At 42.0% G+C, this 14123-nt stretch overlaps 1 protein-coding gene across 1 annotated transcript in view; it reads left to right on the top strand.

The window, feature by feature from the left end:
- Positions 1 to 5238: 5238 nt before the first annotated feature.
- The window catches only part of LOC143099421 (E3 ubiquitin-protein ligase rnf213-alpha-like), a 351714-nt gene continuing 342829 nt past the window's right edge, over positions 5239 to 14123 (top strand). Inside the window, exon 1 of the mRNA XM_076262416.1 lies at positions 5239 to 5326. The gene's annotated coding sequence lies outside the window, so the exon portion shown is untranslated. The remainder of the gene's footprint in view (positions 5327 to 14123) is intronic.

Raw genomic sequence — 14123 nt, 5'->3', positions numbered from 1 at the left:
TATACAATATATCTTCAACCTCAAGTATGCAGCTAATAAGGAAATAAAATTGTTATTTAGACAAGGTGAACTTCTCCCCACTGTGAAATGCAGAAATATAGATGCTACAAGGATGGGAATTCAAACACACCCAACAATTTACCATCTGTTGATGTAATTGTGGTTCACTGGCATACAGTATGTCATTTCTTTCTATTAAGGATTGGCATAGAGGCAATAGCACTGGTTGCCGTTGTCTGTGCCTCTAGTACTTTTTTTTCAGTGTGCCCACACTACACACACTCACTACATTAACATGTGCTACACAATTCCCACATATCTGAGACCGGTTGCAGCAGTTTCATTTCTCTGTTGTTGAGATTTCGAGTATCGGACAATCTTGTTTGGGCTGTTTTTAGTTATTGGGCTAGGCCCGAGTTTCATTTGACATTTCAGTTAGACTGCCTGAAGCTATTTGGATCATTCATTTAGATACAGAGCCAAGACCATCATAAGTCTTTGAAAAAAACAAAAGACCTATTGCTATTAGCTAAGCCCTGTCCATCGAACGCAGATATAACAGCCGCATGCAGACATCTTCAGCCTTTTTATTTGCCTCATTCACGCAGCGGCCATGTGTATACCAAAAGGAGGCTATGGGCAGGGCTGTACGTTAACTTTTTTTGCAAGTAGCACTGGTGCTACAGAGGTTAAAAGTTTTGTAGCACCAGCCACAAATTCTGTAGCATCGATATAAAACCTCTAAAATCTCTAAAAACAGTTCATCACAGTTCATCAATTGTGGTTGGGATCTAGGCCTACTGCAACTGGATTGATAAAAGATCATACTTGTAAACATCTCACCTGGCTACATTGTGTTTGAGATGAACAAAAGCTATCAGCATGATATGTTATTTAGTTGTTGTGTTTTTGTAAAAACAAAAAAACAATCCCTGACAGTTCCATGCAGTTAGACGTTTCAATGGGTATCAGGAAGACAGGTCATGCCATTGATTTTTTGTTAATTTTTCTTATTCATGGAAGTCCATTAATTTATTTTTGAATAAGTAAAAGATATGCTGAAGATTTTATTCCACTAAGATTTAATTCACGTTTAGTTCATATTTCTAAGTTTTTAGATTAGTGTAACCCTACATTCAACCTTATTGTCATTGCACGAGTGAAATACCGTAATTACAGTGGTGCAAATGAGTAGGCTAACTGACATGTCAAATGCATCCCTAGACTGTTCCATACACATAAGCTACAGTAGGTAGCCTAGATAGCTGAAGGTCTGTGGCTAACGCAGTCGTAATTAAAGTGTCGTGAAGGTTTTTTCGGAACCGATCTTGTATAGGTTATTAAGCACTACTAAACGAGACTGTTGCGCATGAAGTGGGCTCATATTTGACAGATAGAAGCGAACGTCCCGGTGGACTTTTTTCTTCTAAGTTTTAGATCTGAATGGTGTTGTTTGGATACGTTGTTCGTTTTAAACTGAACTAAAAATGCAAAGCAACAAGGCGATTGCCACAAACTTCTACCTCTGCTTGCCTAATCTAATCACCTCAGCCCGGCCCGGTCGGAAGATACTTTCGCTTTAGGCTAAACATATCTATCACTTGTTTGCAAGGTGTTGTTTGTTTTGGAGTTGGATTGTCTGGATACTAGGCCTACAAACAAGTAGACATAGTTTTTAATCGTGTAGACTGCAACTAAGTTGAAATCAAAGTAGCCTACATCGATTTCCCTCTCACAGAAGTAGTCTAAACATACGCACTTTAAACAAACAAACGTTTCACCGGGAGCCTACACCGGGCTCGTAACGAAGAGCTCCGTTCGCGACGCGCAAAAACAGAAGACGGGTCTATTTTTTTTTTAACGTAGCCTACGCGCCGCTATCACATCTGGTGTAGCCAGTTGCACTGATCACAGTAGAAGGTAATTGCTGTAGCCTCCCTGTCAGTCTCACACGCATGCATTGTATTGCCATAAGCAAAACTATACTGTAGCACCAGTGCTACGTTGGTAAATTATCCATCGCACAAACTATTTTTTTTGTAGCATGTGCGACATATATGTCGCACTGTACAGCCCTGCTATGGGGTACACTGACTATCATTAACACATTCTCAGCAATTACTGGCAGATGCGTAGAACACAACAATGAAATGGTTTGCGTACCCCATAGCCTAGTTTTGGTTTACAATGGCCGCCGTGTGAATAAGGTAAATAGAGATGATTATATAGAGATGTAAGTTGAAAACAATATGCATATTAATGCAACACTGATACGTGTAATGTTTGCTTTCAGTCTTGTATGATCTCTCTGTAAATTAGGCCTATGTTCAATTAGATAGATAGATACTCTTTTGATCCCGTGAGTGAAATTTGGTCTCTGCATTTATCCCATCCATGAATTAGTGAAACAGACAGAGAGAGCACACAGTGAGGTGAATCACACACTAACTCAGTGAGCCTCACTCACTAACTCAGTAACACAGTGAGCCGCCTGCTACAGTGGCACTCGGGGAGCAGTGAGGGGTTAGGTGCCTTGCTCAAGAGCACTTCAGCTGTGGATATGAGCATGGGAGAGCAGTGCTCAAGCACTTCCCCCGCCCACATTTTTTCCTATTGGTTGGTGATCGAACCGGCAACCCTTTCAACCCTTTTTCAAGCCCGAAGCCCTAACCAGTTGGCCACGGCTGCCCCAAATTAAATTCCTTCCTCCAGACTCTCCCCTATTCTAAGCGGATTTTTGACTGCATGAAAACATTTACTGACATAACCTAGACATGGTAAATGTGTGAAAATGACCCTAGGGTGAAATTACTCAGAACCATCACTTTAAAGAGTGACACAATCAGACCGTATAGAATGCAACATGTTCATTAGCCAAACTTAAACATGCTTAACTAGTGTCGATTTAAAGATCTAGCCATGCAGCAAGAATCCGCTTCATTCATTGTTTTGAAATATAGGCTACGTTGTTTGTTGCTGCTACCCACGTTATCTCCAGTGGTTCAACAGTTTCACTTGCGCAGATGCGCACACACATTGAATGAGCGCTCACACCACTCCTAATGCAATGACGCATACAGTATTTATGTGGAGAGACAGTCCCTACGTGGCCGATGAGCCACTGAGCCAGGCAGTCAACTCTTCCACCTCTGACTACGTCTGCACATCCTTGTTTGCTGGCTAGTAGACTCCATTATGTGACCTGACGGCATTCACTCCCATCCAGGTGACATTTATTGTCTTTTTACAGACGTGGCAATAAGCCTCTTGGCTGTTGCCAACTAGCCTAAACCAGTCTTTGAGCCAGTTTGGACATTTGGTTAGTCCTCTAACCAAATGTCCGAAACATTACATTTTCCCATGAACTTTTGGTTTGGCAGCAAGGTAGCCGTATATCCAGTTTGAGCATAGAGTTTGCGGGGGCGCTAAAAGTTTTTACCGCAAACGCACACTGACATATCGCTCAGGTCCTACTCGCACATATAATTAATATAATATAAATAAATTCACACGAATTTTAGGAGATAGGCCTGCACTTAACACAAATGGAAAACCTCATAGTTAGTGCTTCGAAAATGTAATACCTCATCAGATGACATTTATTACTTTTTAATATTTTTAAATGGCCTTAAATTTGGCTAAATTAATTTACTACCTTTTAACTCATTGAGTGTGCCAAAAACTTAATATTACGTTTTTAGCTTTTTTTTTTTTTAATTACGAAACTAGACATTCTAACACACCTTATATGTGATTTTGGGAACTCTGTGATGAATGGAAATGAAATATATGGCGATCGTGAAACTCATGAAAACGCACAATCTGGACATTTTATCTGGACATTATCATAACTCGGTTGCCGCTTTTGGTCGAATCAATGACGCATGCACGTCAGGTCAAAACCAGGCCATTTTCGTGGGTCTATCACTAGGTGGCAGTCTCGCCAGGTCTCGCTGATCACTTCCCGGAAAGTCACACAAGTAAGTAACAGGCAACACTTCATATTTCATGAAAGACGTTATATCTCAATTTCTAGAAAAAAACAGCGATTTTGGTGAAAACTAGCCACTGTTTAGCTTGGGATTTTCTCAGGAACAGAGGCGTGTAGAAATACACGGTTTGCACCCACCGAGAGCTTAAAGTCTCACCTTTTAATCAAGCTATTGCATGTGTTCATAGCTATAACACAGAATATGCTGTGGCTGTACAAAAATCATCAACAATGGTCTAGATTGCTGGCACTCTAGGACAAAGCTCCCGAAAACAGCTTGGCATTCAATGAGTTAATACCTTTTACAACCCCGCGGACACTCTGCCCTAACCTTATCACAACGATTTTACAACTAGCAGGCAGTAATGTGCCCATTTGTTTGAAATGCTTAATGAACAAGCCAATCTGTCCTCTATCTGAACTGACCTTCCCTTAACCTTTCTCAGATTGATAGGTTAAGGCAGTGTTTCCCAAACCTTTTTTCTGGGGACCCACTTTTTAAAAATGACACCATTGTGACCCATTTCACTTCAGAGCAAACATGCAACCAACCACCAATATTGTGTTAGGCCATAGGTTCTCAAACTTTTCGATGCCCTGTTAATGTTTGTGCAAAAAGGCTGATTCATGTCCCTTGAATTTTGCAACTGTGAGGTCCATGGCAGGCGCCCCACAAAAATTTTTCATTTTGCAAGTGAGATGTCCACGCTGTCCCCTCTGCGACGTGTTCGCCCCCAGTTTCAGAGCTATTCTAAATACAAAATTGCACAGAGGGCCGTGACTGTAGTTAACAAACTAGATCCTAATAGAAAACTGTTAGCTTTCCTGCATGGCTAAATGGTATAAGTTAGGCCTATTACACAACATAAATTGTGCTGGCGACCCAAATAAAATCTCCTGCGACCCACCTGTGGGTCGCGACCCAGTCTTTGGGAACCAATGGGTTAAGGGAAGCAGTAGGCCTAGCCTATTCTGTTTCTGAGAAATCACATGACTTCCTTTGTGGTTGCCTCGTTGGGTTGCAACGGTTGCCTTTGTTATTTTCCTTTATCTTATTTTGCCTTCCCCCTGCTTAGAATTTATTCTGCATATCCTATTTTTGCTTGTACTTTGTCATGTATGTTCATAATGTATCAATGAGATGTTTTGTTTAATAGTGCTCCTTGTCAGCACTATTATTGTAGAAATGATGCAACAAAACATACAAATACCAATACTTTCACTTTCACTTATTTAGAGTGTACAGAGTACACAGTGTACCGAGCACAGTCTCGCATGGAACAGTCATCAGCAATGACCGAAGAAGCAACATCTCACTTGTTGCTCTACTGACAGGTAAGAGTTCCTTTTGTTAATGGACTAGGCTATGTAAAATTGTAGGCTACAAAATACCCCCTACTTTTGGTCGGGGTCATCCCTATGTTCCTCGGGTCCTATGTTCCCCGGGTCCTAGTTCCCGGACCCTTTTTTGAAAAAAGGGTCCTATGTTCCCCGCTGCTTCCAAGTAGACTGCAGCTGCACGGCAAGGCGCGGGTTGGTAAAGTGCTGTCGCGTATGGCAAGCGATTTTATCATTTACCCACTAAGTTTGACTATCTGGAATTAACATTGTAGATATCAACAACGACTAGTCGCAATTACATTTTGGATAGTTGGAATTGTCATTCAAGATATCTGTAACGTAATTGTGACTAGTCGAAACGTCAGATAGAGATATCTGTAATTTAGTTTTGACTAGGCAAAACTGAATTACAGATATCTGTCATCACGTCATTGAAAACAACATTCAACTCGTCACACATCTTAAATGGCAATTGAAGATATCTTTAATTCAGTTTTGACTAGGCAGAATGAAAGGTGAAGATATCTCAAACGTCATTATGACTAGTGCAAATTATTGTGCAAGACGTTGCTCTTTAGTTCCGTAGCAGAGCCCGTCATTTCTAGGCTAGCCCATCTACTTAGACATTCTGTCAGCTAATTTCCCCTCCCCAACATAATCGAAGAAAAAGTGGGCTTATTTCCTTATTTCTATGAATGGAAGAAGAATATGCAGGCTGTAATGTCGTAGCCTACATAAATTAGTAGGCCTAGGCTACTAAATGCACCAGCACCATCTAGGCTACAGGAAATTCCATTCATAATGGTGTTGGCTGTAATCGAAAAAATCAAAGCAACATTGAATCATCAATTCTTGCTGCCAGCTCCTGTCTTGCATGCGGCAGCATTAAAAAGATGATTAAAAACTCCTTCGCCCTCTGGCTGGTCTGACATGGTACTAATTAGTGCTAATTACAAAGTTAACAGTTAACAGGTGCTATGTGATTTGATGATTTGAACAACAACACGCTGTTCTCCCGCCTAAAGTGGGATGCGGGCCTAATTTGCATAGTAATACAGATATCTCTAACGTCATTTCGCCTAGTCAAAACTCTAATTCAAGATATCTATAATTACATTTTGACTAGGCAGAATGAAAGTTATAGATATCTCCAATTTCAGATATCTCTAATCAAAACTCATTCAAGATATCTATAACTTGATAATAGATATCTACAATCAAATTATGACTATCCCTAACTCCAGTCTGAGATATCTACAACGTCATTTTGACTAGTCAAAATTCCATTTACAGATATCTACAATGTCATTTCGCCTAGTCAAAACTTAATTCAAGATATCTGAAAAGGAACATGTAGATATCTTGAATTGAAGTGAATTAAAGATATCTTCAACTGGAGTTATGACTATAGTCAGAATCAAATTGTAGATATCTCTAACTGGAATTACAGATATCTACAATTCAGTTGCAGATATCCGTAATTCACATAGTGGATATCTGCAACTGAATTGTAGATATCCGTAATGATAAACCCCATAGAAATGAATGGCAAATGTGGCGTCATTTGTCCTAGGAAGAATGTCTTTGTGGATATCTGAAATGACAATTATGGATACGAAGAATTCAATTGCGGATATCTAAAATGTTCGTTTTGACTAGGCAAAACTGAATTACAGATATCTGCAATACATATCCAGTCTAGCGGGAAAATGTTAAAATCGCTTGCCATAGTCGCGCGTGTTTGAGCTCCGAGTCGCCTCTTCCTGGAGGAAGAGCGCATGTTTGAATCTGCAAGCACGTTCGCTAATGAACATTTCTTGACGAAGCTGGCCTATCTTAGCGATATATTTGATATATCTTAGCGATACATTTGAGTTAAATGTCCAGTTACAAGGCAAAGACAAGCACCTCACCTAGCAAATAAGATTACTGCATTCACCAAAAAAACTTGAGTAGGACAGGCGCCTCGATCGCGACAGTATTATGCCTTTGAGATTTCTGAGCGAAATCGCTGAAACGTCTGATTGGGAGGCACTCCCGTGATCCCATGTATTAAACAGTAGGCCTACATCACATCCCTGCAAAGTTTATTTCAAAAATATTTCCCAACCAGCAGTGCTCAGTATGACTGGATTATGGATCCATTTAATGCAGCATGTTGGCATTTCATTGAATATATTGTACAATGCTGTATAATGGCCAATGCTTCCTAATATGTTGCTGGAAAACAGAAATATGTGTGTTATGTAGGCTATTTATTTATTATTATATCTGCAGCACCAGCTGATTTTAACTCTGTTGAAGAGGATATATTTAGAACTTGTTATTATTTCAATAAATTTGACAATTTAAAGCTTGACCTACCACTTTCTTAGAGCGATGAGGGACAGGTAAATGGGATTAATTTTATTGAACAAAGAGATATCAAATTATACTGGGCTGTAGACCCAAAGGGACATTTTTGGATTATTGACGAGTCAGACCAAAGGGGCTTCGGAGCAACGCGCAGTCCCCCCTGCAGCGTGCCAGCGAACGGAAAAATGAACAAAACAAACCAATTAAATATCAACTTAAAAAGGCATGTAGTTTCTTCTGTGAGAGGTGCAGCTCGTGTACGTTGCTGTCCTCAATTTAGTGCTGAAGTGGACAATGCGAAGTTAGAATGTTAACTTTGAACTCGTTATATTCAGTAAAGAAGCACAAGTAAAACCATTGTAGGCCTATGTTATAAAAAATGTTCTTCATCTATTCTTTTACTCCGCTATACTTAACGTGGAAAGTAGGAAAAACGCCCTTTTGGCTTGTGTCAATATTGCACCGTGCGCGTATGTGTGGTCTACCTAGTGTGCTACGGCAAGCAACATTGATAGAAAAATACACTTTGCTACCGTTTGTGCACGAAATGTGCACTCGCAAGCATATCTCATGCAATTTCCGTGGTCAGATACAAGGCGGGGAACACAGGACCCTTTTCTACAAAAAGGGTCCTATGTTCCCCGGTCCCATACAAAGAGCGGGGAACATAGGACCCGGGGAACATAGGTACGCTCCCCTTTTGGTCAATCGGTAGCCTAGCCTATTTAACAGGTAGACATTTTTTGTTTTGTTTAAATTCCCTGGACCCTCTCACAACCCCCCTTTAATGATCCACACTAAAGCTACATCTTACAAAATAGGCCAAGTATGAACTTCTACAACACCTATTGTCAGCAGACATGGGGGACTCGAGTCACATGACTTGACTCGAGTCACATTTTCTAAGACGTGAGACTTGATTGATCAACATGTATAAAAGACTCGACTTGACTTTGACTTGCTATTCATGACTTGAGACAAATGACTTGAAATGACTTGACTTTTTATTTTTTCATAGATATTAAGGAGTTAACTTTACGATTTTAGAAAATCTGCTTAGGTGCTGTTGCATGCGTCACGCGAGCGAACCTGTCATTGTACCAAGTGACGCGACAGACCAACAGCAAATGCCAGATCAAATGAGACAGACTGAGGTAGGCACTTGCAAATATGGAAGGCTCTACGTTTATACCAAAACATAATAATGTTTGGCTTCACAGATTATGTATCTGACAAGTCAAAGGGGAAATGAACAGCAGTCTGCAAGTGTGAAAAATAGCGACATAACCACCGTGATTTTCATCCGAAATTAGTCTCCTTTCATTGGAGAGTCGCCTCGCGTTCAATGGATTCATTTGCATAAAGCTGGGCATCGGCCAGCTTTTTGACGCGCGACATTATTTCAAATGCAGCGCTGCCTTCCCGGAATGCTTTGCGGGCGCGTTAAAGTCGCTTGACGTCACCCATAGGACTAGAGTGGAATGCGACACGACAAAAAGAAGTGTCGTGCAAGTGGATCGGTACCGTGAACGAGGGGAGGCAGCGCGACACCATGCGTATGTCGGGTCGTGCAAGTGGATCGGTACCGTCAGATTTGAGGCATGTTAAGAGTTGGCCTCACTTTACACCTCAATTGTACATGAAGAAGGGCTAGCAGCACTGGAGTTTTTTCTACAAGACCAGCTACAAACAGAAACTCCTCCTGCACATTTTCTTTTAAAATTAACAAAATGGACACTAAATAATAATATCTTTATTTTTCAAGACCGCCTTTTCAAGCAAGCTAAAGGATGTGCAATGGGAGCTTGCTACAGTCCCTCCTATGCAGGGCTATACATGGGTAAATGGGAACATGATTTTGTGCTTAAAGGAACACGCCACCCAATGTCAGTAGTAATATATGTTCTTACCTTAACTTTCACGAGTTGAGTCATACCTCTCCCGTGTCCGTACTCAAACGCTCTGGTGCGCGGCTGGACTGTGTTAGCATGTTGCTATGCTAGCGGGCTTTGACGGCAACTAAGCGTAGAAGTAATCAAAAACATCCACGTTTTACCGACTTAAATACAGTTGCACGAGTAGTTGATAGAAATGCTACGGCCACGCAACATGAAACGTGGCGATTTTCCAAGCGAATAAACCGGAGAACTACAATGTGTGGCGCAATAGCACTTGGGAGTACTTCGACCTAGCGTAGTAGTATTGTTAACACCTAATTGTAGATCCTATCCACCACAGAGTTTAGAATCCATGCTGGATCGACCCTCAGCCTCTCCCTCCCCTCTGAGCGAGAATAGGCACACACTAGAGATGCGCTGATGGGCTATTATTTCAACCATAACTGCATAGCAAAACTTATCATCCATCAGCCATCCATCAGCATCAAAGTTTTTTGACCAATTTTCGAAACGGCACCCGCCCACCATCCGCTGGTTGTTTTAATGTAGGCTATATGGGTGATGCAGCGCTGCTGACGTGAGGCTAGAAAGCCCTTGCCTGTTCTAGGAAGACTGATCCAATGCAGCAAATATATTAAAAGGCTAAAGTCGTACATTGGCTATGTTGTAGCCTATCCCCAGAATATCAGCAGCAAACTCAGTCTCTGTCTCGCAAAACAGTCTCCAAATAAAACGCACATCGGCCTGTTGCCTATACTGCCAGCTTGTGACAATATATCGTCCAAAATGCTTGATTGCATTGCATTCTCCACATTTTTAGCTACATTTTTATGTACCACATCAGCATTTTTGTTCAGTGAATCTTTTGTAAATTGCAGTATATAGTATGCGGCATGTCATTGGGGTTATCAAGTGGGCAACCTCATTCACTGATGTTTCGTTAAGTTAGGCCCACAACACCTCATGAAGGCTTAACAGTGAAACCAGCGTCCTGGAGACACTCCCCTCCATGCTGCCACCATATTACCACATTGAAATATCCAATACCCAAAATACTCTTAACCAGCCCAGGCATGGTCAAGGTTGGCTAGGTTGGTCCGTCCCGTTGATGTGGACTGAACCTTAGCCATAAAAACCCTGGCCAACCAACCATCAACCTAGGCACAGCCCATCACAAACACAAAACAAATTAGCCAGTTAGCTTAGCCAGTTAGCTTAGGCCCCATCGCAAACACAAAACAAATTAGCCAGTTAGCTTACGCCCCATGTTGCCACCACATTACCACAATAAACAAATACCCTTAACCAAACTGGGCATGGTCTAGGTTGGCTAGGTTGGTCCGTCCCGTTGATGCGGACTGAACCATAACCATAACAAACGCTAGCCAACCGCCATCAACCCAGGCACAGCCCATCACAAACTCAAAACAAATTAGCCAGTTAGCTTATGCCCCATGCTGCCACCATATAACCACAACAAACATTGAAATACCCTTAACCAACCTAGGCATGGTCTAAGTTGGCTAGGTTGGTCCGTCCCGTTGATGCGGACTGAACCAGGGGCGCCTGCAGGAATTAATGGTATGGTACGCACACCCATCATAAAAAAAAAAAATTCACGCGTGGACAATATTTGTCCGTTTCCCGGTTTTAGGTCCGTGCATTGGTCAGCAAAATAGTAGCCTACATAGCACAGCAACATTCACATGCAATAATACAACAACGTATACAATGACCTATTCATTTGGACAACTTGATACAGTCCTATACAGGCTAAAGTTACCTTTAGTTTTGTTCTAGCTTACCGTGACGTCTGGTTTTAAACAGCTGTCTAATGCAGTCTAAGGTTCTGACAAGCAATTGCCTGTTCTTGCCCATCTGGAATAACTCCTAGCTGTGCTGCATCCATCCTTTCTGTTTTTGTTGTTTAAACTTATTTAAATATGATATCCATCGATGGAGTATTGAGTTAGTGAATTAGCTCAACATTGTGTGCTGATAACCATATATAGATAGCCGAGTAAAAGAAAACAACAAGTTGCCTAGTTGCGTGCCTGCGTGCGTATTCTCTCTCTCCTGCTCAAACAAAATGTGTGCGCGTTAATTTTGACAACGTGTTCACTAACTTTATGTAATAGAAAATTGTAAATTGCAGCCTGATGGCATGCAGCTAATGGGATACGGTCCATAGTTGGGAAGGTATGGTGGGCCAATTTGGTGTGAATGCACACACAAGGGAAATTTCCTCTTGCTGTTGAGTAGCCTGATGGTACGCACAGTGCGTACGGACGTACACCTGCAGGCGCGCCTGGACTGAACCATAACCATAAAAAACCTTAGCCAAGTACCATCAACCTAGGCACAGTCCATCACAAACACGAAACAAATGAGCCAGTTAACTTACCTTAGCTTGCGCCCCAGGAAAGGTAACTTCTCCTTACCCACAACCATTCGCTTGCCCATTCTGCTGCTAAAGACATGTTACTAACCACCAGCCTTAGACTTCGACCACAAATGCCCAATTCAGACAGCAAGCCAATAGCAGATCTGGCCACAAACCCACGTGCACCGATTTCAATAGGCTTTAATCTTGCACTCCAACCTTGCTTGGCTGCCTCCTCTGCTATTTCAGTGTATTTAGCTCTCTTCAGCTCATTGGCCTCTTCCACTCTGTCTTCCCAAGGAACAGTGAGTTCAATGAAGTAAACTAAGTATAGTATAAGTATATATACTCTTTTGATCCCGTGAGGGAAATTTGGTCTCTGCATTTATCCCAATCCGTGAATTAGTGAAACACACACAGCACACAGTGTACACACAGTGAGGTGAAGCACACACTAATCCCGGCGCAGTGAGCTGCCTGCATCAACAGCGGCGCTCGGGGAGCAGTGAGGGGTTAGGTGCCTTGCTCAAGGGCATTTCAGCCCCGCCTACTGGTCAGGGTTCGAACTGGCAACCCTCCGGTTACAGGTCCGAAGTGCTAACCAGTAGGCCACAGCTGCCCCTTAACTATCTTCTCTGAATCCGACCATAGAATTACGTCGGGTCGTAGTTTAGTACTCACATATGTGGAGGTACCGCCATCTGCTGGCCAAGATCAACCTTCATTTCCCAGCCCACCCCATTTTTCAACTGGCCGGTTTTACACCTGGCCTTCGCGGAACAAGGTTTATCCCCCTGACGTACAAAATGTATTTGCCTTACCCCTTTACTAGCTGCTAATGAATTGACTTCTCTCCTTTTATCCTCTATTGCCGCTGCCACACATTTCAATACCTGGTTATGACGCCACGCCCCTGGGTGAGACTTACCTTGCACCCTGATATGATATGGTGGAGACTGCCCACACACGAGCAAAGTATGCATTTATCATCCTCACCAAACCATTGACTTAAATTCTTGGGAGATGGGAGGGAGCACATCGTATGTAGCACCTAACATAAATCTGATCCTACCAGCTTCCATGGCCCATAGATCTTTCCATTTAACCCGTCTTTTTTCCACCCCTTCCCAGTTCACCCACTGCCCTTGTTTTGCCTGCGACACTGCCTTAGTACATCTTACAGCCTCCTCCTGTCTATGCATTTCCTCCACTACCATTTTCCTCTTTTCTCCTGCAGAAGCCTTACTCCACAAGGGTGTACTTACGCCCACCCCTAGACTAGGCCATTTATATCTGTCTGCATTGTCTGCAAGGGACTCAAAGTGCTAAATACCGGAATTATCCTTTAAGGACCTAATTACACATAGTGATTGTATAAGATGCTTGCAGAGTCTCATATTCCCTCCATCTCCATATGAGATCACTTTTATGAATGCTGGCCGGAGCCGAGCTAAATATAACACATGTATTAGTACATGTACATAGTACATAGTATGAACTGCTAAAAGAGAGTATACCCAAAGATCTTAGAGCAGAGCGCTCTATAATCTTACTTTAGTCTTGGCTGAATAAGTTGATGCTGAAGTTTGAAACAGCACCCAATTCATTACCTCATTTATGAGACATGTTGTTGGACAGCATTTATTTATTTAATGGGGGGGGGGAGGTTATGTTTTTTTTTCATGACAGTTCTAGTCTACTGGTAGTGAGTGTTTGAGGGTTATGCTTTGTGTCTATAGGCTGAAGTTCCAGTAGAGAAAACGTAGGCCTACAAAAGAATAATACTTGACAGTCAGAAACATTTAATTCCATTCTTTGAGGGTCTAGTTCTTCTTCAGTATCTGACTCCTTCTCCAGTTCTGGCTCAATCATGCATGACTCAATTTGTATTGCCATGGAGCTATTGCTACAGTAAGCAAAACTGTCTTTGGATCATAACGTAAGCAGATCTTGAAGTAAGTGGTCATTGCCTGCAAGGTAATTCATTATTCATGTGGATGTTCTGCTCAAGCAGACCGTCTTATTCTGTAACTGGGATTGTGAAACATCTTAGAAGGTATGCAACTCAGGCCAGTCCAAGAAATGCTGTTCAGTTCATTCATTCTATCGCCCGTTTAATATTGCAATTGCTCTCTGATAGGAACGAAACCAGCAC

Source organism: Alosa pseudoharengus, unplaced genomic scaffold (genome assembly GCF_046254945.1).
Source record: "Alosa pseudoharengus isolate Yale_2024_CS ecotype anadromous, Long Island Sound unplaced genomic scaffold, YU_APseudo_1.1 YU_APseudo_1.1_scf_28, whole genome shotgun sequence".
Taxonomy (NCBI): Eukaryota; Metazoa; Chordata; class Actinopteri; order Clupeiformes; family Clupeidae; genus Alosa; species Alosa pseudoharengus.
This window is presented reverse-complemented; position numbering and strand designations above follow the sequence as displayed.